Here is a 24,929-nt window from a genome sequence, read left to right on the forward strand (position 1 = left end):
TTTGGTAAACACCTCCCCCGCCCTCCCTCTGTCGATGCAGCAACATTTTTTCATGAAATCATTCCAGTATGCTCCTCTATGCTAGTAAATTCTCTATTGATCTTTGTGGTCTGCTTAATTAAAAAGAAAGTTGGAATGTAAATGTGGACAGCTTTTAGATCTTAGGATTGCACACCTTTTTCTTCTCTAAAAATACAAACCCACTGTAACAAGTACATTCTGAAATTGACTCAGGTATTCTGGGCCCACAGCCAAAGTCCATATGCGTATAGGGAAGAGCACTCAGCACTTGTTTGGGTGAGTGTATCAACAGGCAATAACTCTCTCAGCCCCTCTCTGGCATCGAGTTTACAGACTACTTAGAAGGGCAAAAGAAGCAATCTGCAGTAAACATTTAAAGGGATGCAGGAGCCCTCAATATCCAGAGGCAGCAGAGGATGACAGAAATCATGGATCTCTTCTGTGCAAGGCATGCAACACTCAGAACCACAGGATGTCAGACCTTGGGGCTCACAGGGCCTCCAGGAGACCAGAAAAATGAAGGCCACACATTTTACTAGGCTGAGAAAATCTTCACCCCACTGAGGCTCCCTTCACACTGGTCTTAAGGCTGCTGCTGTCATCTGTAAGCTTTCAGCATTAAAGCAGGACTTTTTTTTTTTCCTTTTAAACTGAGCTCTGCAGGGATATACTGTGCTAGCACCTCAAATTCATTAAAATTTCATTAACATCCACTTATGGAGTTGCCACTTATTTGCTGCATAGCATTTTCTGATAACACTGAAGAAAGAGATAAATGAGATTTTCTTCTTTGGGATAAGAAACAACCAAATTCCTTTCCAGGCTGGCTAGTTAACAGTTTTGTTAGGCCAGGGTATTACTCTCTAAGCATCATATGTTGTGTTTAGGGTGGGGAGGGGGGGAGGGGGAGGGGCGGGTCCACTGGGGCCAGTCCAGTGGTGAGTCAGATGAATTCTTAATGAACTGCTGCCTCTGTGATCATGTAAGGGGGCTTGACCATCCAGTACCTGTTCTTCTGTTTGCTCTCAGCTTGCAATGTGGAATACTTCCAACACATACAAAATTAGAATCTCATGTATGGCTCTACCCACTTCCCTCTTGCCTGTATTTTTTGAACCAAATGTCAGACATTGTATTATGTCACCTAGATAAATTCCAAGTGTATGTTTCTAAATGAGAAAGATTCTTCCCCCTCTTTTAGGAGCAAGGGAGGGGTATAAGTGCACTTCCATTACTGTATCTTTAAATAGTTAACAATAATTCCTTATGTTCATTGAATGCCTGTCAGTGTTCAAATTTTAAATTGTATCATAAATTTCATATTTTTCAAAAATGTTAGGGTGTGTATGAAACAATATCCAAATTTAAATTTTTATTGGAAGGGATTGGTAGGTCTTTTATGCTTGTTTGGGTTTTCTTTTTAAATAAAGTTTATTTATTTTGAGAGAGAGAGAGAGAGAGCAGGGGAGGGGCAGAGAGAGAGGGAGACAGAGGATCCAAAGTGGGCTCTGTGCTGACAGTAGAGAGCCCAATGGGGGGCTCGAACTCATGAACTATGATATCATGACCTGAGCCAAAGTGGGACACTTAACTGACTGAGCCACCCATCATCTCGAATGCTTATTGGTTTTTGACTATAATAAACACAATACCATTTAAATTATGAAAACTAAAATGCGGATGTATGGGGAATAATTTTGTGTAATAGCTTTATAGTCTTCAAACGAATGAATGAATGATATTTTGTTATATTTGCTTCAGATGGGATGTCTTTTAAGTCTTATTTTCTGCAGATTTTTCCCCTCTCTCCCAATTTATATGTTGATAAAGCTGGGCCGTCTGGTCTGTAGAATTTTCTAGTATGGATTTTGTTGGCTCCATGGTGTAATTTCACGTCCCTCTCCTCTGCATTTCCTATAAGTTGGTAGTTATATCTAGAGGATTGATCTGATTTAGGTTCAATTATTTTTAAGGGTTGGGTTGGCTAGGCTACTCCATAAGTAGTAATATATAAGAGGCACATAAGGTCTAATGGTGTGTGTGTGTGTGTGTGCATGTGTGTGTGTGCATGTGTGTGTGTGTGTGTGTGTGTGTGTGTGTGTGAGAGAGAGAGAGAGAGATTGGCAACCACAAAACAGATGAGCATTGCCTCCACCCTTTAATTCATTAAGGTTGCAAAATGGTGACTGCTTCATCCTATGGTTGCTCTTTAAGAGAAACTTCTCTGCATCTAATCTTTCATTACCAGGCCCAGCATGTGGTTTTCACAGTCACATATCAACATAATCCCTTTCTCATACCCATCTCAACAGACTGAACTCAGGAAGAAAAGAAAAGCAGAAAGATTTTTTTTTCTTTTTCCTTTCTCCAGCTTGTGTTGTGATGATGTATATTTGACATTCAAAAGTGATAAAAAGTGTCACTATATTGCACACCTAGAACTAAGGTAACACTTGTATGTTAACTATACCAGAATTTTAAAATAAATAAATACAAACAAAAGTTATAAAGATGGCTGGGAAACTTCTCACACTCGTTTTGATTTGCCTTTTCCTGATTCCTAATGAGAGTGTTGTTTTCATGTGTCTACTGGCCAGGTAACAACTTTAACTGGCTTCTGACTTTCTGTCATTAAAGACCCAGGTGCTGGATACAGCATGCGCAAAGGAAGGAGGCACCAGGGCTGTGGTCAGTGCATGTAGCTGTGGCTCATCCTACCCTCTGTGGAGCCTGTGTGAGCACCAGGCAGTGACAGGTGTCTCATATGAACAGACAGTTGGTCAGGCAACACGACAAGGAAAAATGCTGGACTAGAGGGGACAAGGTGGTGAGCAGTCTCTACATCTGCAGAGGACGAGGTCTAAGCATCCAAGCAGCTCTGTCCTGCTTGAAGATTTAGACCTGAGGAAGTCTGCATGGGTGTGTACTAAGTTGGGTTGAGTAAAGAATTAAAGAGAACCAGAGGTTAAGAAGAGGCAAGCATGTGGCTGGAATAATAAAGGTAAGCACAGTCCAGAGATACCCAGTGACTGGGCCCTCACATGCCAATAAGAATTAAGCAAACAATAAAAAATGGAAGCAATGGGCCAAATATACTACAAATAGGAAGCCATGGGAATTGCTGCCACGTGGAGATGTCCCATCCCATCTCTTGACTAGTGTAAACCAGGCCCCGTTTTGATTTTATATAGAATCTCTTGAATTTTAAAAGCAACTTAAAAAAAAGTTTATTTACTTATTTTGAAAGAGACAAAGAGAGCGGGAGGGACAGAGAGAGGGAGGGAGAGAGAATCCCAAGCAGGCTCTGCACTGTCAGCACAGAGCCCAGTGTGGGGCTTGAACTCATTAACCGTGAGATGATCACCAGAGCAGAAACCAAGAGTCAGACATTTAACTGACTGAACCACCCAGGCACCCCCTAAAGGCAACTAAGAAACAAAAAACTTTGTGTCAGCCAAGCAATATATCTAAATCCAGATTTGGCTCTCTTGTGCTTGATTCCAGGTTGCTATCATCGCATCAGAGGTTTTGACTCTTTCCCTGGGGTCAACAAAATGTCCTTTAGCCAGGGACCTGGCTGTCTGTTCCCTGTTTCCCTGTCCCCACCGTAGACATGATCATAGTCATTGATTAGGAAGGAATTATTTCCATTTTGTGCGCCCTCAGACACAATAATAAAGATATTTTTCAACCTTGGGCATGACCAAGCAAGCTTCAACCTCTTATTTTTGTCTGTTTAATTATTTTTGATTTAGGATTTTTCCACACTTAGTGAAGGTGTCATATCTATGGGTTGGAACACAAGGTCCCTATTAGAAGACATAGAAATACTTTGTCTTCAAACAATAAGCACAGATGCATGAAAGGCAAAATGTTACAAAACTTAATTCATTCTAAGTATTGCAGTGCAGTATAATGCCATACTAATTACAGATCTTTGGATAAAAGTGTACCTCTAAACCACCTAACGCATTACATATGAGGCATGAATAAAGGCTGGGGATATGCATGTTACCCGTTTTCAATTAATCTGAAGGGCTGCCACATGACAGACAGTATCAATTTATTCTAATGTAACCTTTAAAGGTAGAATTTTGTCAAGAGTAGCTGAGAAAGTGAGCGGGACTTAGTTTAAGCACAAGGAAGACTCTCACAGTGGTACTTCTGGACAATAGGAATGCTCCGCTTCAGGAGGTACATTCAGGAGAGGTCTATAATAACACGGGAGAAGGGAATGGTGGCATGTGAGACTTCACCACATTAGATAATATGTAAGTTCCCTTCCAACTCTAACATTAATGTGTCTATGACATTGAAATCTATATATAAAGGGGAAAATTTTTCCCACTAAAATTATAAAGTTGAATCAAAGCATTAAATCAAGGAAAAAAATAACAAAACAATGCAATCTGATATAATGCATACATAAAAATATTAACACCTATTTTTTAGTTATTTATATAATAATATCTTCATAATAATGATATATTTTATAACTGTAACTAAATATAGAGCTAAGGGCACTGGAGGTAAGTGAATTGCCTAATGTCATAAAGCCATTAGTATTTTCATCAGGGATTAGAAGGCACATTAATCCTCTGGGGATTATGTACCTTTGATTTTGTATTTGAATTGCCACATACTCCAAATGATGAGTATAAAAGGTTGACTTTGTTTATTCACCAAAACACATTGCAAAACACATTGCAAAAGCTAATATTGGGTGAATGATAAAGCAAAGGAGATAAGTGGAACAAATATTTATTAAATATCCTCTCCACACTGGGTCATACATGGGACCTTTGCATGTGCTATCTCATTTTATTTTCATAATAACTACATGAGGTGGGTATTAATGTTATCCCCATTTGACAGACTAGAGGAGATAATTAGCTTGCATAATGCTACACAATTTGAGAAGACCAGAGTTGGAATTTGTCATCCGAATTGTAAAACTAGCCCAGATTCTTTAAATTAAAATATGCAGAAAAGTGAAGAGAAAAGCTGTTTAGACTGAAGAGACCTGGTTCTTTATCCAGTGATAACAGGAAGGGTTTTTTTTTTGTTTTTTGTTTGTTTGTTTGTTTGTTTGTTTGTTTGTTTTTATCTTCTTGCAATTCCCTTCACCTATTTATACCATAATATTTGAATCATAGTGGATTAGTTATTATTGCTAGTAATATGACTGACAGTGTCTAATTCATAGATATTCCCCTCTGCTATTATATTTGGAAATAAAAGTGACCTATATGTTATGAGCACATGAGATTAGAAATTAATTTTGATGGGGGAACCAAGGTGGCTCAGTTAGTTAAGCGTCTGACGTCACCTCAGGTCATGATCCCGCAGTCGTGGGTTTGAGGCCCACGTTGGGCTCTGTGCTGACAACTCAGAATCTGGAGCCTGCTTCAGATTCCGTGTTTCCCTTTCTCTCTGCCCTTCCCCCACTCATTCTCTGTCTCTTTCTCAAAAATGAATAAATGTTACAAAAAATATTTAGGGGCGCCTGGGTGGCTCAGTCAGTTAAGCGTCCGACTTCAGCTCAGGTCACGATCTCGTGGTTGGTGAGTTTGAGCCCCGCGTCAGGCTCTGTCTGGGCTGATGGCTCAGAGCCTGGAGCCTGCTTCCCATTCTGTGTCTCCCTCTCTCTCTGCCCCTCCCCCGTTCATGCTCTTCTCTCTCTGTCTCAAAAATAAATAAACGTTAAAAAAATTTTTTTTTAAATATTTAAAAAATTAATTAATTTTGATGTATACCAGGTGTGCTGCACCCTCCACAAAGTTTTCCCTTTTTTGGTCATGAAACTATCATGATTGCCTTTAGACTAATAACAATACTTCATCTCCTGTGCACCTGCAAAAGAGAGTCTGACAAATTTTTTTAAATAAATTTTAATTTCTTTTTAATTTGTTTAAATGGATCTATACTATTCACTTCTTATAGGCTCAGGGCAAAGCTGATGTAGGAATGGAAGAGAATACAGTTATTTTGAAAGAATTGGGGATGCCCTTAAAAATTCTTCTTGGATAATTTCATGGGGCACCTGGGTGTCTCCGTTGGTTAAGAGTCCGATCCTTGGTTTCTGCTCAGGTCAGGGTCTCACAGTTTGTGAGTTCAAGCCCTGCATCGGGCTCTGTGCTGACAGTGTGGAGCCTGCTTGGGATTCTCTTTCTCCCTGTCCTTCTGCCTTCTGCCCCTCTCCCGCTCACTCTGTCTCTAACTCAAAAATAAACTTAAAAAAATTAAAAAAAAATTCTTCTTGAACAATTTCAAATATTGTGCCAAGCTAGTGTTCTGTCAATGGATAATATCAGCTGTTTATTGTGGACCTACTGTGTGCCAGATGTTGTGCTAAGTGATTTCAGGCCTATGACGAATAATACCTTTACCACTCATGGGACAACAGCAAAGGTCAGTCAGCCCGTATTCTGTTATGCAGTCACTGGAACTTCTCAACTTCTCTTTGTTTTTCATCTGTCAAGTCTGGTTTAGATGAGTTTCTCACACTGACACTTTATGGAGCAACTAAACATTTAGCTTAATTTGTCTTTAAATCAGAAATCCTGGAGATGGAAGTGAAAAGGCTAGCTGATGGAATTTGCCAACATTAGTGATTCCCAGGGAGCTGAATTCACAACTTAATTTGCAACACAACACTCACTTATTAATTTGGCTGCCTGGAATGTCCTTTATTTTTCTCTATTCAGCAATTGCCTCTTCATTCTACTGTCCTGTCTTCCCAGCAGCAACCAAAACACTCTGCGTTTAGCCTATCATTTCACGTTTTCATTTTACTGCAAATATATTTTATGTAGCTGTCTCTCCAATTACACTCTGCAGGGATAGCATATTATTTTCTTTAGCATTTACCCCAGCATCTAAGAATTGAAGTGAATAAGTGGATGAATGGCTGGCTGGGTGGGTGAGTATATTGCAGTATGATTTCAGAGTCTCCAACCTACTCAAATCATAGCCCCTTCCTTTACACAATGAGGCTGGAAAAAGTTAAATGTGACAACTGAACAGATGAGACCTGGATTTGTAATGCTGGCTTGTATCTTGCTAGTACTTTCTCCAATAAATGAACCTGTTGCGATTTCACGGCTTTGTGCAGTCCTTAACAGCCTTCCAATACCTTTGTTTTAATGGCTCAAAGGAAGTTGTTACAATGTTTGCAATGAATGCAAATCATGGATCCATAATCCTGAATGTCTCATAAAGAACCTCACTAAATAGTTATTGTACCTATACAATAGTGTCTCTTATGAAAGCCCAATGAATCAGCTTTAAACAAAACCATTCTCCCCCAAATCCGCAATGTGCAATTTTATGAGAAACTCAACTGGCTTTTACCTCCTTTCCCCCAGCTCCAACACCCTGCATAATGAAAGAAAAACCAGGAGATAGAAAATAAAGCTTGAAAAGGCTGACATTCCAAGGTAAATAATGCTTATTTCACTAGACAGTCAAGACTTCTGATTTAATTCATTCTGTCCAATGGGTACATCTTGGGAGGAGAAAATTACAGCCTCATGGAATCTAAAGCAATCACAGAGATCATTTGAAAATGTTACGTTAAACAATAACATCTTGCCTTCATTTTATATTTTAAAGTTTACAAAACCCATTCATATTTGTATTATTTCCACTCATCCTCCTAATAGCCCTGTGATGCTGGGTTCTTATTATTGTCACATTCCAGCTGAGCGAACAGATTTGGACAATACCTGGCTCAGCAATGTTACCACCCTCCTCCCAAGAGCTTGGGCTGGAAACCGACAATCTTGTCTTTTCCGTCTTGAAGCTATTTGACATCAAATCAGTTATTCTTTGCTTAAATTACTTTCCTATTTGTCTCCTTTTTTCTAACTCCATTACCATTGCCTTATACTTTGTCTCACACAATATCTAGTACATTGCAGACATTCAATGAATATCTGTTGAGGGAGGGAAGAAATCAGTGAATGAATGAGTGAGTGAGTGAATGAATGAGTGAATCCTCTGAGGCTGGGAAGTCACAATAGCCTCTTAATAGCTATCTTGCCTCTTGTTTCAAAAGCTTTCAAATAATCCTCCACGTGCCCACAACAATGATCTTTTTAGTGTACACACTTGATTTATACTATTCCTCTGATTAATAATCCCCATCTGACAGAAAGAAAAAACAATAAAGCCTCATTTGATCAACTTAAGGACTTTCCAAGATCTGCCTCTGATTACCTGTTCAGCTCCATTGCCTGCTATTTCCCTTGTTCTTTGTGATTGCTCCCTACTGAGGTGGGAACAAGTTCTTCCTTTGTGTGTGCCATGTTCTCATACCTCCATCTATGCTATTTTCATTGAGTAGAAGTCAAGCACAAAGCACAGCTTTAAGTTCTTTCCTGAAGTCTTCCCTGATCCTAACAAGGAAACCTGGAAGATCCTTCCCTTGGGAGATCACTGACTTTCAATTCATGATATTTTGCATTGCACATATTTTTTTTTCACATGATTATTCCTAGAAGCCAAGTCCTCTTTTTTTTTTTTTAAACCTTTCATCATTACCACCATAGTCCCTGATACAGCAAAAAGGTGGGGCTAATTTTTAAAAGTTAGTTGGAAAAGAATGAATGAATGTGTAAGGTCAAGTGCTATATCTATAACTTGACTACTTAACATCTCTTTATTCAGGCAACTACTATTCCTTCATTTAATATTCATTATCTTTAGACAATGTGATTCAGCATTGGTCCTGGAAGAGTCAGGTGCAGACTGAGCCCTGGCCAGTCAAAGCAGAATGTTCTCTATTCCTAACTTCAGGGATTCATTCTAAGATGCACTGCTGGCCTGAGCAGGACCAATCAGTCATCACTTGGACTTTAGTCAAAAGTATCAGAAATAGTTTCTGTCTTCTTCCAGGATCTCCAGCTCTTAAGATCTAAGAGTCTAAAGCTGCCATTGTTCCCACCATGTGGAGAGAGCTTGCCTGAAAATTAAGCCAGCACTGAGAAAAGCGAAGCTAAGACATAGAGAGACTGATACACATGGCCCTGTTGGGACAATGTGTTCTTGCCAGAAGTCTTTAAGATTCCAATTACATGAGCCAACATAGTCCCTTTTTCTTTTCTTAAAAAACTTTGGTTTGGATTTCAGTCACTTACAACAGAAAAATTTTTTTTTGATTAAGGCAGTGTTCAAGATAAAAAAAAATTATAAGCAAAAGAGAAAATCAAACCAGGGCACCCAATTCTATAAAAAAGTGTCTTTTTTACCCCCAAACCACTGTCTCTATATTTGTAACAGTAAGTTGGGATGAAAATATTTACAACACAGAGTGCTCATGATTTTTCATTTCCCTGAAATGAAATCTTGAATGGTCTTGTTGAACATTTCAGAGTTCAAAGAAATACAGAGAAAAGAACAGTAGTTTAAAATGGAAAATGTTAATAGCTCCTTAATTATAAAAGCACTATTGCATATTTTATAACAAAGCACATTTAATAAGACAAAATTAATAGGAGTATGCAATTGTTCAAAACTTAGCCAAGAACAAGGGACTTTTTAGCTGTGGCAAGAGAGACTGAGCGAGGATAGGAAAGAAAAACTATGAGCCCCTTCTATTCTCTAGGGTGACTTCCCATCTCAGGTTTCTACTTCTACTGCAGACTTCACAGTCTATCACTAGTGGAGAGTGAATGGGAATTTATGTCCATCATAAAATGCTGTCCAATAGGTAGTTTTATAAGATTTATATACATACATTAAGTCACTCTGTCCTTTGCCATGTACCTCCAATAAACCTTGTGGTTCTCCCTCATCATTTCACGCCAAATGAAAAGTGGTAATATTACCAGATTTGCAGTTAATTATCATGAAATATGACTCCTAATGATTTAACATCTTTGTTAAGAAGCCATGGTAACATGGAGCACAATGCTGGAAAACATCATTACAGCTATCATTTATCCATGACATTTACATTTTGTTCACAGTCAAAAAAAAATAGTTAATTGACAAAGCACAACCATACAATATTTATTGAGAAAATAGCTTGCTCTCTTGCTGCCAGTTAGTTTAGCTTATTAAAGTTTTATTTATAGGATCCTACTTTTCTTATCCTTTTTAATGACCTTGAAAGTGAGTTACATGTCCTTCCCTTTAAATTGAATTTATGGCAAAATAATCCTCCCTTGACAAAGGAGCTCTAAATTGATAAAAGAGAGTTGTTTCATATTCTGTTTCCCTGATGAGTCTCCATGTTCTATGAGAATCTCATAGAACTATTACAAATCATGACTAAGGAAATGACATATAACTTCTTTTTTTCCTCAAGAGAAAATGCTTTGGGGGAGGGCTCACTGCAATTCTCTCTTCTCTAATGTATACTTCCAAGCCATATTCACCCCCCGCCAAAGTATTTCTAGATTCTAGAATTCTATTTTTTCAAAAAAAGCTTAATATCAGCACGAGCTTCTGAAGAATACCACAGATTCATGGGGCCATCAGGGTCCACACCTAAGAAATTTCTACTCAGTTGTCTGTCTACTTAGTTTGGCCTACTCAGTATGATGAGTTTTGCCTACATGGCTAGAATGGAATGTGCTATTTCCTAAATGGCAGCCTTACTTCATCCTCATATGTAAAATGGCACTCTCTTCTCTCTTCAGCCTACTCAGCCTATTTATATCCTCATAGTCTTCATCTCCAGCTACTGTATAAAACATATCCTATTATTATTCCTTTGTTTATTTTCTGCACCCCTGCCAACCCCCAATAAAACTGTAAGTTCCCTGAGGACAGACTCTTTGTCTAGCACTTAAGAGCCTAGCACATAATCAGTACTCAATGAATATTGGCAGAATTCAAATATAATTTAATAAACTTGGAGAATCACATTAGATTCCAAGTACTTCTTTATTCAAAAAGCACGGTTCGGGGGTCAAACCATACTTACCAAGTAATTTCAAAGTAATTTCACTGTATACCCAAGTATCTGGAAGTACATTAAAAGAGGTCCAACTTTTAACTCACTATTTTTTTTTAATTAAGTTTCTTTTCCCTTTTCAACCCACAGCCCTCATGTGCTCTCTTCTCAAGAACCTTTGGAAAATTTCTCCCTTTCCTCAACTTTGATGAAACCCTTGCCTGCATGCATTTCTCCACCCCCTTCTCCCTCAGCATTTAAAAATGCAGTTAAATTTAACCTTTTTTCCAAGCAAAAAAGACTCCTTCCTCTTTGTGCAGGTGAAATAGGTAGAGATGGGCAGTAATTGGGCTAGAGATTACAGGCAAGTTCAGGAAAGAAGATGTTATGAAAACTTTATAATTAAACATTTAGAATTATCACAAATACGTAAATAAGTGTCCCTCAAACAGAAACTTACACCTTAAATCTCTTTAAAAATAGTCAAAGACAGCTAACTATCATAGAAGGAAAACTTTATCTTTCTAAACAGAATATATTGACAAATTCAAAGCATCATAATGGATGACCAGTAATTCAGTGATACCACCCTTCAGTTTATTTGATATAGATAGGATGTTTAGTTCTTTGGCTAAATAACTAAAAAACCATTATAGATTCCAGCTGGTGATGTGTTAATGAGGTGAGATGTACACCTTCCAACGAATTCTACAGAAATGTCATCGGTGTGTTTAAAATCCATAATTAATATCAAAACTGGTCAGCAAAGTTCACCACTGAGGCTGAAATCATAGAATTGAGGCATAATTTTCTAAAAGCTAAACACACTGCTCTCCTACAAACATACAGTGAGCACGTGTTAAAGGTTTACTTAATTCATTAATGAGGGAAACAACTTAGTGGTAAAGCTGGTTCAAAAAGAATTGAGAGACTGAGTATCCATTGGCACCAAAACAACTGTGAAAAAAACAACTGCTATAGTTACAAAACTACCTATTGCTCTAACAATTAAACACTAACCTTTCAGATTATTTTTTCTACCAGATAAATTTCACTTACATTTCTATATGACAAGAATCATTTGTATCACTCTCAATTTTCTCCAAGCTAGTATTTACTTTATAAAGATGTAAAATATCTAAAACAAAATAAAACAAACAAACAAAACAGTAAAGTACACACCCATAGAGAATTAAAGTATTCTTGGGTGGGTCTGTTATGTAATACCACAATATGACATTGAGAGAACATAAAGTCCTTCTTTTAGAGATTTACAAATTTAAGATAAATTTTTCTTAATGTTAGTCATAAAAATAAAAGAAAGGGACTAAACCTTCTGATTAGATAAATACTCTACCAGCCACACATACATAGGAAAATCTATACCATTAGCAAATCATTCTTAAAATATGGAAAATCACATGGTATTATTAATTATCAAAATCAATCACAATTTTATTTTATTTTTTATTTTTTATTTTGAGAGACAGAAAGGCAGAGAAAGACAAGAAAGATGAGTGTCATCATAAAATGATCAGAAGGCTGAATGAAAATTAAGAAGTAACTGAACACTAAATTACTGAGCTCTAGGGCGCCTGGGTGGCTCAGTCGGTTGAGCATCCGACTTCGGCTCAGGTCATGATCTCACAGCTCATGGGTTCGGGGCCCGTGTCAGGCTCTGTGCTGACAGCTCAGAGCCTGGAGCCTGCTTTGAATTCTGTGGCTTCCTCTCTCTCTGCCCCAACCCACTCGCATTGTGTCTCTGTCTCTCTCAAAAATAAATAAACATTAAAAAAAATTACTGAGTTCTTTGTACTTTCCACTCCAGAATTATTTTCTGAATTTTACTCTCCTTGTTTTCTCATCTACTCTCTATAGTAGATTTTCAGTAGAAATCAAAGATAAATCTCTAAAAAACTTGAAGCATATTCATATTTCAAGATACTACATAAAAGAAAAGATAGCAGATGAGAATAGGGGCAGAAAAGCATGCAAGAGAAGAGGTAAGGGAAGATAAAAATTTTCCTGAAGAGACAAAGGAACCTTATATTTATAAATTTCTTATCTGATCAAACTAATTGTCCTTTGGTAAACTAAGTAATTGGTATAATTGATCTTGCCTTTAACATGCATGCTGATGCTGTTTCTGGCAATACATTTATCACCAAGAAGAACATAATTGGTATCAGTGGGGATGCTGTTGGCTTCAAGTAACATCCTAAATCAGCTAACTTAACCATTTAGCAAGCAAGCAAATAAACAAACTCAAAAAGAAGGAATCCTGAAGTGAGATGGCTTTGCCACTTCCTGCATTTCCTCTCTGCCATCTTTACCCAGTTAGGTTTGTCCTTGGCACCCATCCCATCATGGCTGAAAGATAGTCGCCAGAGTTTCTAGCATCTTAAGAAGCTACCATAATATCTAGTAGCAAAAGAAAAAAAAAAAAAAACTGTTCCTTACCAAGTGATTAATTATGAAAAGAAAGAAATCCTTTCCTGAATTCCTGAGCCTACTTCTTGAATGTTTCATTGGGAAGAACTGGATCAAAATCCCACCCCAATTCCTTTTACTAGCATAATAAATAAGATTGTCCTGATTGGAATTTGACTAATGCGGATAATAACCTTGAATAATGTGGAGGATGCATAAACAGAGTCTGCTGGACAGGAAAAAAGGTTGACTATGTGTTAAATAGGTTCCTATAATCTGGACTGGTGTTTATAAAATTTTAATTTTAGAACTGCTTGTAGTCTTATTAAAATGCAGATTTTGACTCAGAAGTTCTAAGATAGAGCCTAGGATTCTGCATTGCTAACAAGCTTTCTGGTGATTCTAATGCTGCTGTTCCGTAGACAATACTCTATGTAGAGGATCTAGAGTCTAGAGAACTAAATGTAAAGAAGTGTAATATAATAGAATCCAACCTGGAATAGAATTTCTAGCCATGTGATCTGGGATATATTAAATTCTGTAAGCCTCAGGAAAAGGAAAAGAGGGAGGAAAGGGAGAGGGAGGGAAGGAGGGAAGTAGATCTGGCAATGGGAATCTCTGAAGCAATGGGGTTTCTGCTCACTTTTCTAATTTGTCAAGGTCACTCTATAGTGACAAATGAGAGAACGGGGCAGAAATAAACAAGATAGTGTTTAATAAGTACACTTGGGAAGAAAAAAAGAAATAAACTGTACCAATAAAAGCCTGGGAATGGTGACAAATGTATATGTATGACAGAATAAAAGGCCTCAGGGTCCCAGTGATAGCAAGCTATATTGAAATATTGCAGTGATGTTATAGTTATAAAACTTACCCTGCCTTTGGGATGCCTAACAATGCATATATTATGTTCTGGGTTGCAGAGTTTTGAAGGATAAAGGTTTTAGCCCTTGCATTGTACCCGGAAGGAAACTATGGTGGACTTAGGGACAGACCATGAGGAAAGAATGAAGGTACAGGGATCCTCATTCTGAAAAGACTGAGAGTCAAACCTAATGCACTTCAGGGCAGGACTGTGTCCCTACTTGGGGGAGGACAATTGGCTGTTGCCCATGCTGGCATGTCAGAAGGAAAAAATGAACATGATTCAATAGCAGAACGAAGGTGTAAGACACCTTGGCAGAGGGCAAAGCCCTACATGAAGACTCCTTCCAGCTTTTTTGTAGTAGCCCCATGTCTTTGGGTGTTTTGTTTAACTTCTTCAAGTTTCAAGTTCCTCCATTTCAGAACTTAGTATATCTTAAAGACAAATAGGAAATGTGTCTGGTCAGAGCAGGTGCTTAATGAATGGGAACAAATATTATTGTAATAATTCGTGATAAAAAGGTTTAAATTCGAAGGAGTTTCCACTGCTACATACCACAGGTGTCTTTCAAAAATTACTAAAAGTTTAGTGTTCAGCATGCACCTGACACACAGGCATCACAAAAGCTCCATAATTTCACCAACCACCCCCCACAACCCCAAAACATGGGTGATATGAAAACATGTTAACTCTCAAAGGAGGGGGTTGGTGTTCTAATACACTGATCATTTCCCTTCCCCCTTGCTCCTCCAATCCAAGCAGCTCAGCCTTCTCTACCTTCCTCCTAAAGAAACGAAGGTGGCTGGATTTCTTTCCCAATAGAATTGTAATATTTAGCAGAAGTTATTTCATTGCCTTTATTAGGCATAAAATTCAGCCAAGTTAAACAGCAACGATTATTCTAGAACACTTTTACTATAAGAGTGCTTATTGGACCTTGCTTTGCAGGTATCCCAGAGTTTTGCAAATTTTTCCCAAATGTAAAATAGTTTGCCCAATAAGTCCTGTTTTCTCTTTGAATTCTGGCTACATTCCTGTGCACTTGAAGTGCACAAAAAAAAAAAAAAAAAAAGCCAATATCTGTGCTTAGATTGGATTTTGTTCCCTTCAATAATAATGAAAAAATTTTAAGGTTTTGTTGTTGTTGTTGTTTTGTTTTTTTTTTGTTTGTTTTTGTTTTTGCCCAAAACCTGAAATAGTAGAAACTTCCTTCCTTAAAGGCAAGAGCTAGGAGAGACTTTAAAATATGTTTTCCCCTGTGTCAATAATGGCTTACATTTGGGCCTTCCTGCAGAGTTTAGGAAACCTATAAATAATCCTTGGAGATACACATGAGCAGAAGGACCATGGCATTTTGAGCCCTCATTGCTGCCTTGGTTATAATTACCCGTATGACCTTTGGGGAGACATTTCAGAGAAACAGGGATTCCTAGGAAAGCCAGGCTGTTGAGCCTGGCTAGTCTCTTCAGACACCACGACTGCTAAAATGGACGTTCAGCAGTTCCCAGGTTAGCAAGGTAGAGCTTTAGTCTGATTTCAAAGAACAGAAATTGCAAAGTCAAATGCAACTCATTGCCCAATTATTACGCATCCATTAATAATGCAAACCAAACTATAAGAATACAACATAGAGGCATTTTTTTTTAATTTAGTAACTTGGATAAACTAGTGAGAAATTAACCAGGGGAAGATAAAGTACAAGTTCACATAGCAATTAGCAAACACAACATCCTATTAGGAATTATTTGAGTTCTCTGAGAACATTCTTACATAGAGGTGGTTTATAAACACTGCAAGCAATAATTAATAATGATGACAGTATTAATGAAGATAATAATGATAAGCACAATGACATCTTTTGAGCACTTACTATGTATGAAACCCTGTGCTAAGAGCTAAGGTATTATCTCATTTAATCTGGTACAAATATTCTGACAAATCCTAGATAAAGGGTAAAAATTAGGATAATAAAATTTTCTTCATACTTAAATCTAAGACACAAGTACAACTCTCCAGCCTAAAGGGCAAGGATTTCAAATCTTTTACGGCATGGCATAGTGCTTGGCATAGAAGAGACTCCACAAGCATTTGTCGAGTGAGTGAGGCAAGGTCAGCAAGGTTTCAAAGTCCAGAAATCTAAATTATTTCTGTGAAACTAATGTACTTTGAAAAAGTATTTCAGTGGTAGTTCATCATTAAAAGTGATTCCTACTTTAGTTCTACATTATTTATAATGAACATTTTACTTTTACAATCAAAAAGTGATAAAATTACCCCCACCCCACCCCCCAAACAATGCCCTTTAACAGAAATGATTGGACAGATGCATAAAGATGATTGGGTAAGAATATTCACCGCAGCACTTCTTGGTAAAACAAACATAAAACAGAGCCATTTAAATGCATGTATAGAGGGGTGCCTGGGTGGCTCAGTTGATTAAGCATCTCTTGTTTCTGGCTCAGGTCATGATCTCATGGTTCATGAGATGGAGCCCCACGTTGGGATCTGCACTGACAGCAAGGGGCCTTCTTGGGATTCTCTCTTTCTCTCTCTCTGTCTGTCTCTCTCTCTCTCTCTCTCTCTCTCTCACTACCACTCCATGCTTGCTTGCTCTCTCTCTCTCTCTCAAAATAAATAAATAAGAAATGTGAGTATAGAGACGAGAAAAGGAAACAAAGTTGGAAATTTTATTTCCTATACATATGTATATAATTAATTTAGAATATATATAATTTAAAAATTAAGTATTGAGGTAATGGACAGTCAATAAGTACCATATATTCATTTTTCGGACACCTAAATTGATTTGGGATCATGTGTAATTTTATTTCTTTCCTTTTTCTTTATTTTTAAAATAACAAATCTTCTTATAAAATAATAGTCATATTTTGGTCACAGAGGGCAGGGGATCAGAATTGCCTGAGTACAACAATATGGATTCCTAAAAAGGGATCTGAGATTTCTGCATTTACCAGCTGGGCTTCTTTCACAGTAGGAGAATTTGACAGTAGAACACTTAATACAAGTTATTTCACTGGTCTTCACAAGACATAAAAATTCAACCAAGTGAAATAGTAATGCTATTCCAAAACACCTTTACTATAAGAGGCCTTATCCTGGACTTTATTTTTTGCATATGTCCCAGTGTTTTGTAAATATTTCCTAAATGTAAATTGTTGTCCAGGATACCCTGCTTTCTCCTTGCATTCTAGCTATCGTAAATTTCTGTGCACTTGAAGTACATTTACAAAAAGACAGTATCTTTGTTGAAATTAGGTTATGTTTCCTTCAGTGATGATAAAAGCAGTTTAAGGTGTTACCATTTGTCCCACTGGATATTTGGGAACCACTCGACTCCTCGGAGTTCAGGGACACCTCCACTGGTCAGAGCCAGGCCTGACCCTACAAGTCAAACACAAGTCACCTATGCCTGGTATAGCTTTCTGCCCTAAATGTCTCTTCTCCCTTTCGAGACCCAATCCATATGGACTCAGTCCAGATCAAGGATTTCTCCAAACTACCTTGGAAGCTTGTGCTTGCATTCCGCCTAGAATTTATAGCCCTGCATGGAAAGATCAGATTATTCATTTGTTTCCCTCACCAGAGAACCATTTATCACCACCAACCTAGTTGCATTTTTACCTAGAGACTTCATATTCAGTAAATTTGATGCCTACTGTATCTTGAATCTACTGCTTTTGAGGAACCTCCAAACTATTTTCCATAGTGGCTGCACCAGTTTACACCCCCACTAACAGGACACTCGGGTTCACTAGGGTTCCCTTTTCTCCACATTCCTGCCAACACTTGGTCTTTCTATTTCTTTCTTTCTTTCTTTCTTTCTTTCTTTCTTTCTTTCTTTCTTTCTTTCTTTCTTTCCTTCTTTCTTTCTTTCTTCCTTCCTTTTTTTATGGTAGCCATTCTAACATGTGTGAGGTGATGCGTCATAGTGGTCTTGATTTGCAAGTGGTGTTGAGCATCTTTTAATGGACCTGTTAGCCTGTTAGCCATCTGTGTGTCTTCTTTGGAAAAATTTTTATTCAGATCCTCCACGTATTTTTTTTAAATTAATTTTTTGTTCTTAGGCATTGGGTTGTATAATTTCTTCACACATTTTGGATATTAACCTCTTATCAGATATATGATATGCAAATATTTTCTGCCATTCAGTAGCTTGCCTTTTAACTTTGTTGAGCATTTCCTATGTTGCATAAAAGTTTTTTAGTTTGATGAGTCTCACTTGTTGATTTTTGCTTTTGTTGCCTTTGCCTTTACTGTCAAACCAACATTATTAAATCTAGAGTAGGGACCAGGAGAAAGATCAAAATCACTTTAGCAGAAGAATGATGTCTGACATATCCCAAGATTGGATCTAGGTATCTGTATATGTAAAGGAAACACAGCCCCAGTGCAGCTGGACATTGAACTACTGGAGTCTAATTGTAATGGGTTCAAAACCCAGCCTCAGTCTGGCCAGACTCCTATCATCAAAGAAAAAAAAAAAAAAAACACCCAAAAAAACAAAACAGAGAGAGAGAGAGAGAGGCAGATTTTTTTTTTTTTTGTTTTGTTTTGGTTTTTGTTTTTTGCTACTGGGCTCTCAGCCTACTACAAATAGATGCTGATGGCTGTGTTCCAGTCTTTCTCCTGTTTCCAGACAAAGATATAGTAGCAACTCTTTCTTGTTTCCTTGGTCCACTTTAGTTCCTCAGATGATAAACACCTTTCCTCATGTCTTCTTATCCTTAGTAGTCACAAGGCAAATCTGTTTTATTAAGTCTTTAGAACTGTCTTAGCTCAATTCAACCTGAATAGAAGGGTGAAGACCATGCAGTCATTGTTATAATAGCTACTGTTTATTTAGTGCTTATGTGCAAACCAACCACTGTGATAAGTGCTTGGCATACATTATCTTCAATCCTTACAGCTTGCCCAGGTAGATATTAGTATTCCCGCTTCAAAGATAAAGAAACCAAAGCTCAGAATAATTACATAAATTGTCCACTATTGTAGCTATTACAACAGTGGGGAAGACGGAATGGGAACATACATTTTGTTAGAGGACTCTAAGATCTGAATCCTCCCAGCATCCACTATATACTATGTCCTTGTAAATACAGTACCCAGTTGTCTGAGCCAACAATTGTATCCTGATACCCTAGGTTGCAGAGGAGAAATCAATCACTTAGCTACCCATACTGCTTCTTCCATCTCTAGGCCTTCAAGAGAAATTGCCTTTTCCTCACTCTGAAGTCTTTTATGCCTGCTCAGCCGTTCTCATAGAAAGCCAAAATCTCACCTTCTTTGTTGGCTTTCATTTTTAAAATTCATGCTACAGAAGGTGTCTGCTGGGGGAGGGAAGTTTAATTTTTAGAATCTCATGAAATAGTGGATTTCTTCTAACCCATTTCAAGGTCAAGGGAACAGCAAGGACAAATGTCAAAACTTCCCAATTGAAGTGTCATGACAAGTCCAGGTTAAGTAGGAGTAGGGATAGCAGGAGTCAGAGGAGGAGAGGGGCATTGATGGGAAGAATGACAACTGCAAACATTATTCAATATAAATGTACTTTCTCTGGAAGTGAATTATATAGATTGTTTTACTCCTCAAATTGGAAAAGATAATTGCACTATTATCTGGAAATGATCAATTTCTCCTTTTTAACTTGCATACCTCATTCAGAGATTGTTTGTTCATTCTGTGCTTTCAGGACCGTGAGTTCCCACCATTTATATAGTAAATGTAAGCAATATGTATGTACAGTGCTGAAGGGAAACAAAAGAGCAGCATCTTAACAGTGATCTTGACATCAGACATGTTTTTGCCTATGCTAAATGCTTCACAAATTGATTATTATAAATAGCAAAAAAAAAGTCTTGAGGAAAAGTTAACTTATAATTGACTTATGACAGAGAAATATTGGCTCTACAAATTAAAATAGTTTTCCCAATGTGTATCTTTTGAATGACTTCCAAGTAAATAGCCTTTTACAAAATGTAATTCCGACTATACTTCGAGTAGAGAAGCCCAATATTCTGCTTGATATATACCAGGAGGTGGGAGAAGAGAACTTTGGGAAACTATCCAATATTTTTGTGAAAAACCTTTTAATGACTACAAAGAATCGTGAAATGTGAATACATCGGGACAGCTCCAAAGCCTCAAAATAGAAGTTTATTTTGAACACAGTTTTATGCATCCATAGACAATTTTCAAATTTCCTTTATTTTAGCACATAATTATTTTCCTAATTAACTAATTAGACACTTTAGCAGCCTTAAAAACTACAGAGGTTAAATACATAACTGTTTAATGGTTACTGTTACTAAAAAATGGTGTTAATAAGGGTTGAGTTCTTCAAACACGTTTCTCATTTTTCCCGAAGAATATAATTCTCTGTTAGGCAGTGATTTACTATAAATGTTAAGGGTGGGTGGAATGGGAACAGATCCCAAATCTCTACTTTGAAATCTAGAATTTCATAGCTGGAAATGTAGTATTTCCACATAACTACATCTCAGTTAATAAGAGCCTGTTTATTAACTGCATTAGACCACATGGTGTCTTGGGGACAAAGGCAGATGTGTCCTGGAACTATTTCTGGATCAGTTCACCCATGTTGGACTATTACTGGTCTTGGGGTGGAGAGACCAGCTTGGCTGCATCATAGATGAATAAGGAGGTTAAGGCAGAAAGATCATCTTGTTCTACAGAGATTTAGGGTTCACCTACCTTTTACATTCATTCACTCATTCATTCATTCATTCATTCATTCATCAAAGTAAGATATTAAACCCATTATACATGCTAGAAAAAAGAATTAGGCATTGTATGGTCCTGCCCTTCAGAAATTGAGCAATCTGGTGTAGTAGGCAGAGAAGCAAACAGAGAATTATATACCCTGTGATAAGCACTTTTCCAGATTTAAGCCCAGAACTCTGAGGGGCCTTAGCTGGAGGTGGGGAGATGAGTTCCCAGGAAGCACAGGGAGGGCTTCTGAGGAGAGGTGACCTCTGAACCATGGAAATTAGAGTTAGCCAGGTAAGGGTGGGAAGAGGGGAGTGAGAAGGAAGGACAGTTCTTCAGATAAACTTGTAAGACACTGAAGGAGAGGTTTCCATTGAGGTTCTTGCATGGACTGGTCCCCACAAGAGTTCCTACTTGATCCCCACAAGAGTTCCCACTGCCCTGAGCTTTAGCACCTAGCTGTTTCTCTCCACCTCTCCAGATAAAATCCAAATTGTTTAAACAATGGTTATTAATCCCCAAGAACAATTCCTCCCTCTTCCTGCTAAAGCCTATTAACACTTCACCCTCCTTCCCCACTTAAAATCTCTACCCAACTTCTCAAGCCCAGGCATTCTAGAATGAAACTGAGGCTCATGCTAATGGTGCTTTGGTTGACTCTCTCCTACAACTCCTCCCCTTCCTCCCTCTACACCCAAATACTCACACAGAGAGAAAGAACAACACAGAGGCAGAAGCAGGGATGCTATTTGGGTTACTGCAAGTAGTTCTACGTGGCTGAGTCAAAAATTGGGAGGTTAGGACAAGAGTGGTAGGAGACAGGGTCTTTGAGGTAACCAGGAAACATGTATTATGGTAGGCCTTAAAAGCCATCTTTATGATTTGGAACTTTGTACTGAGGCCCATGAATCCATTAAAGAGTTCCATTCAAGATCCAGTGAAATAAGAAGCAAGTGACATGGAATTGAGACCTGGAGAATGTATGATTCTGAGAATGGATGGAGAGGAAGAAAAATGGCAACAGGGAGACACTTGGGATGTAACTGCAGTTCTTTAGGTGAGAGAGGAAGGTATCTTGCCACTGTCTTTCACCATTTGGTTGGTTGAGGATTCCATTAAGCACACTGGCCAAGGCTTCATTACAGTGATTTAGCAGGAGTCCCATCCTTCCTTTAACTGTATAATCTTTATCTGCCTGATTACACATCAGAGGCCCTTAGAATCATTATCACAGTGCATAGCACATGGTTGGCGTTCACTAAAAGTTCACTGCCTTGAACTGAAATATTTTGGAAGCTACTAAGGCCTCAGGCTTATCTAAGTGAAGAGTAACATGAGAATATACTGCACTTAAAACCTGAAAAAGAACTTGTATATTTTCATTTCCTTTTGGTGTGATTAAAAAAAAATTACAATAGCAAAAGTTTTCAACTGAATATTTAATGTATTTTTATGATTTTCAATCCTAGATTTTGGGTTTATTTTTTAAAGTTTATTAAGAGATGCTTAAAAAGTACCCATATTTTCCAATTGTGCCACCATCTGGGCAAACAAAGTAAATATTTACAAGCAAAGTCTTAAGGTAAAGACTGAGGTTCTACAGTATTTTGAAATCTGATAGTGTTGCCTTTCAGAATTGCCTGTGGTTTCCCTCCATTGCACTCCTTTACAAAGTCTTTGAACAAGCATGTAACACACTCAGGGAACATTAGCAGATGCTAAAATATTTTATTAGCTGATTTATTAAGCTATTGAGGGTGCTTCTTTGAAAAATGGGGAGAGAACTCCAGACACAACAGAAGTTAGGAAAATCAGAAATCAACCTTTGGAACAATGGTAGCTAGTAACTCTTTTCCCCTCTTTGTTAACATACCAACTTAATTCAAAACAGACCAATGTCTGTGCAAATGCTTATAGCTTCTTTTTTTTTTCCAGTGAGAGAAGGTTTACAAAAAGTGAGGAAGTAAAAAAAAAAAAAGAAAAAAAGAAAGAAAGAAAGCAGAAAGGAAGAAAGAGAAAGGGCAAGAGAGAGAGAGAGAAAGAAGGGAAGAAAGAAAGAAAGAAAAAGGAGTGCAAGTATTATTGGTATATTTATAGGAAATAAAAATTTAACTGGAACATTCTTGTGATTTGTTTCTTTTTAGATCTATTAGGAACCAACTTTATTTCTGCCTGCAACTAAAATTATAAAGGAGAAAAACAAACAAACATGAGTCACATGATAACATCCTTGTCTAAACATCCTGATAGAAGAAGATTAAATTACCAAGGAAGGACAGCTTATCATTTAGGTGGAGTGGGATGGGTAAATATTTGGCTACAATTGAGGGGTACCTCATAAAATTTCCTTATCTGATGGCTGGAAGTGGTATCCATTCTTTCCCATAATGCATGTTCTTTCCCTGCATCTCATTTTGAGATACAAATAGTCTGTGAAAAGTGAATGGAAGTAAGTCATTTTAATTTCATGTGAATGTTCTTCTAACATGTCATCCTTAGGACAGGATGACTAAAGACTAAGGAAAAAATTGGGTCTTGGAAAAGGTTGGAGAGCTTGCAGGGTGATCAAACAGCCATGCTCAATACCTCTTCCTTACAATTCTGCAGCCAAGGAAGACTAAATCAACCACATCTGCCATGTCACTAAAAGAACATCGCAGTATGACTGTTAATTCATGTAATTATTTTCATCTACAATATACAAAGTGTATCTTGCATTAATAACTAGGATGAACCCAACCTAGTGAACTTTTTAGAATACCACCAAATCATGAACCAACAAATATCTGAATGAAAATAGTTCACATTCTGGCTCTTCTTAAACTACTAAGTTTTATTTTGAATTTGCTTTCTTGAAAGAGCCACCTATTAATATTCACAAAGCAAAGAGGCATAATCAGAGGAAATAGGGAGACACAGAAATCTTATCAACCAGACTGGCCCAAACTTGACAGTGTTGTGCAAAGAATGGGGTTTAAGAGACCTTTTCTTTCCTTGGAAGCCAAATCAATTGCTTATAAGTCTCTGCCATTTAAAAACTCATGATGGGCAGTTCATGCTACCCATTAATACTAAAGCAATTGTTGACAATTGTTCTGAATTTCAATGTCTAATTAAAGCTAAGTGGCTGGATTTGCATACAATAAACAATAGAAGTGACTTGCATCACCAGTCCCCCAGGCATAATCAGCTTCACAATACAATGTCATTAAAACTTGCATGCTAATTATAGCTAATTGTTCCATGCAAATAGAAGCCATTTCATTCAGAAGATAGACTTTCTTCCAACAGCTGAAGTCCTGCTCTTCATCTAAAAAGACCAAAGATGCTTAAGGCACCATAAAAAAAAATTGTTCAAGGACAATTTTGTAGTTTGCTTCCTAAGTTATGAAAAAAAAAAAACAATCAATTAATTAAATAAAATAAAATCAGTCTAGATTTCTTTATGGAAAGGATTAAGCTTCTCAGTCAAAGCAAGCCAATTACTTAACCTGCTTATTAATTTTACCTGTTGGCGCAATGTGAAGTTGCCCAGTTAGAAATGAATAAAACAAACATTCATCAGTTTTGGGTTAAACAAATATTAGTATCGTTAAATCCAAAAGAGGCCCTTTTGAAATTGTTCCCTAATTAATTCTAGAAGGCCACATAAACAGTGAAATATTGCATATTTGATGTGGATACTAAACTGCCCTTCTCCAAAATCAATGCTAAATACTATAAATCCAATGACCAACTGTCACCAGCCAAATGAAAAAAAAAAAAAAAGGCTAAAATAAAAGCTGTGTATAAATGGATTACTAGAGTAACACCTCATTTATTTTGGATTTAGACCTTTCCTGATTTGATTCTGCCTTAAAGTAAACCTGGAATTTTTTTTAGCAGGTATTATCAATAGGTATTATTTTTAAAAAGTCTTTTTTTAAATGTTTTATTTATTTTTTTGAGAGAAAGAGACAGAGC

At 37.4% G+C, this 24,929-nt stretch overlaps 1 protein-coding gene across 1 annotated transcript in view; it reads right to left on the reverse strand.

The window, feature by feature from the left end:
* MACROD2 (mono-ADP ribosylhydrolase 2) overlaps positions 1 to 24,929 on the reverse strand; it is a 2,034,677-nt gene that overhangs the window by 727,052 nt on the left and 1,282,696 nt on the right. The gene's annotated exons all lie outside the window — the stretch shown is intronic.

The sequence above is a fragment of the Panthera onca genome, chromosome A3, assembly GCF_046562875.1.
Source record: "Panthera onca isolate mPanOnc1 chromosome A3, mPanOnc1 haplotype 2, whole genome shotgun sequence".
In the NCBI taxonomy this organism is placed as follows: Eukaryota; Metazoa; Chordata; class Mammalia; order Carnivora; family Felidae; genus Panthera; species Panthera onca.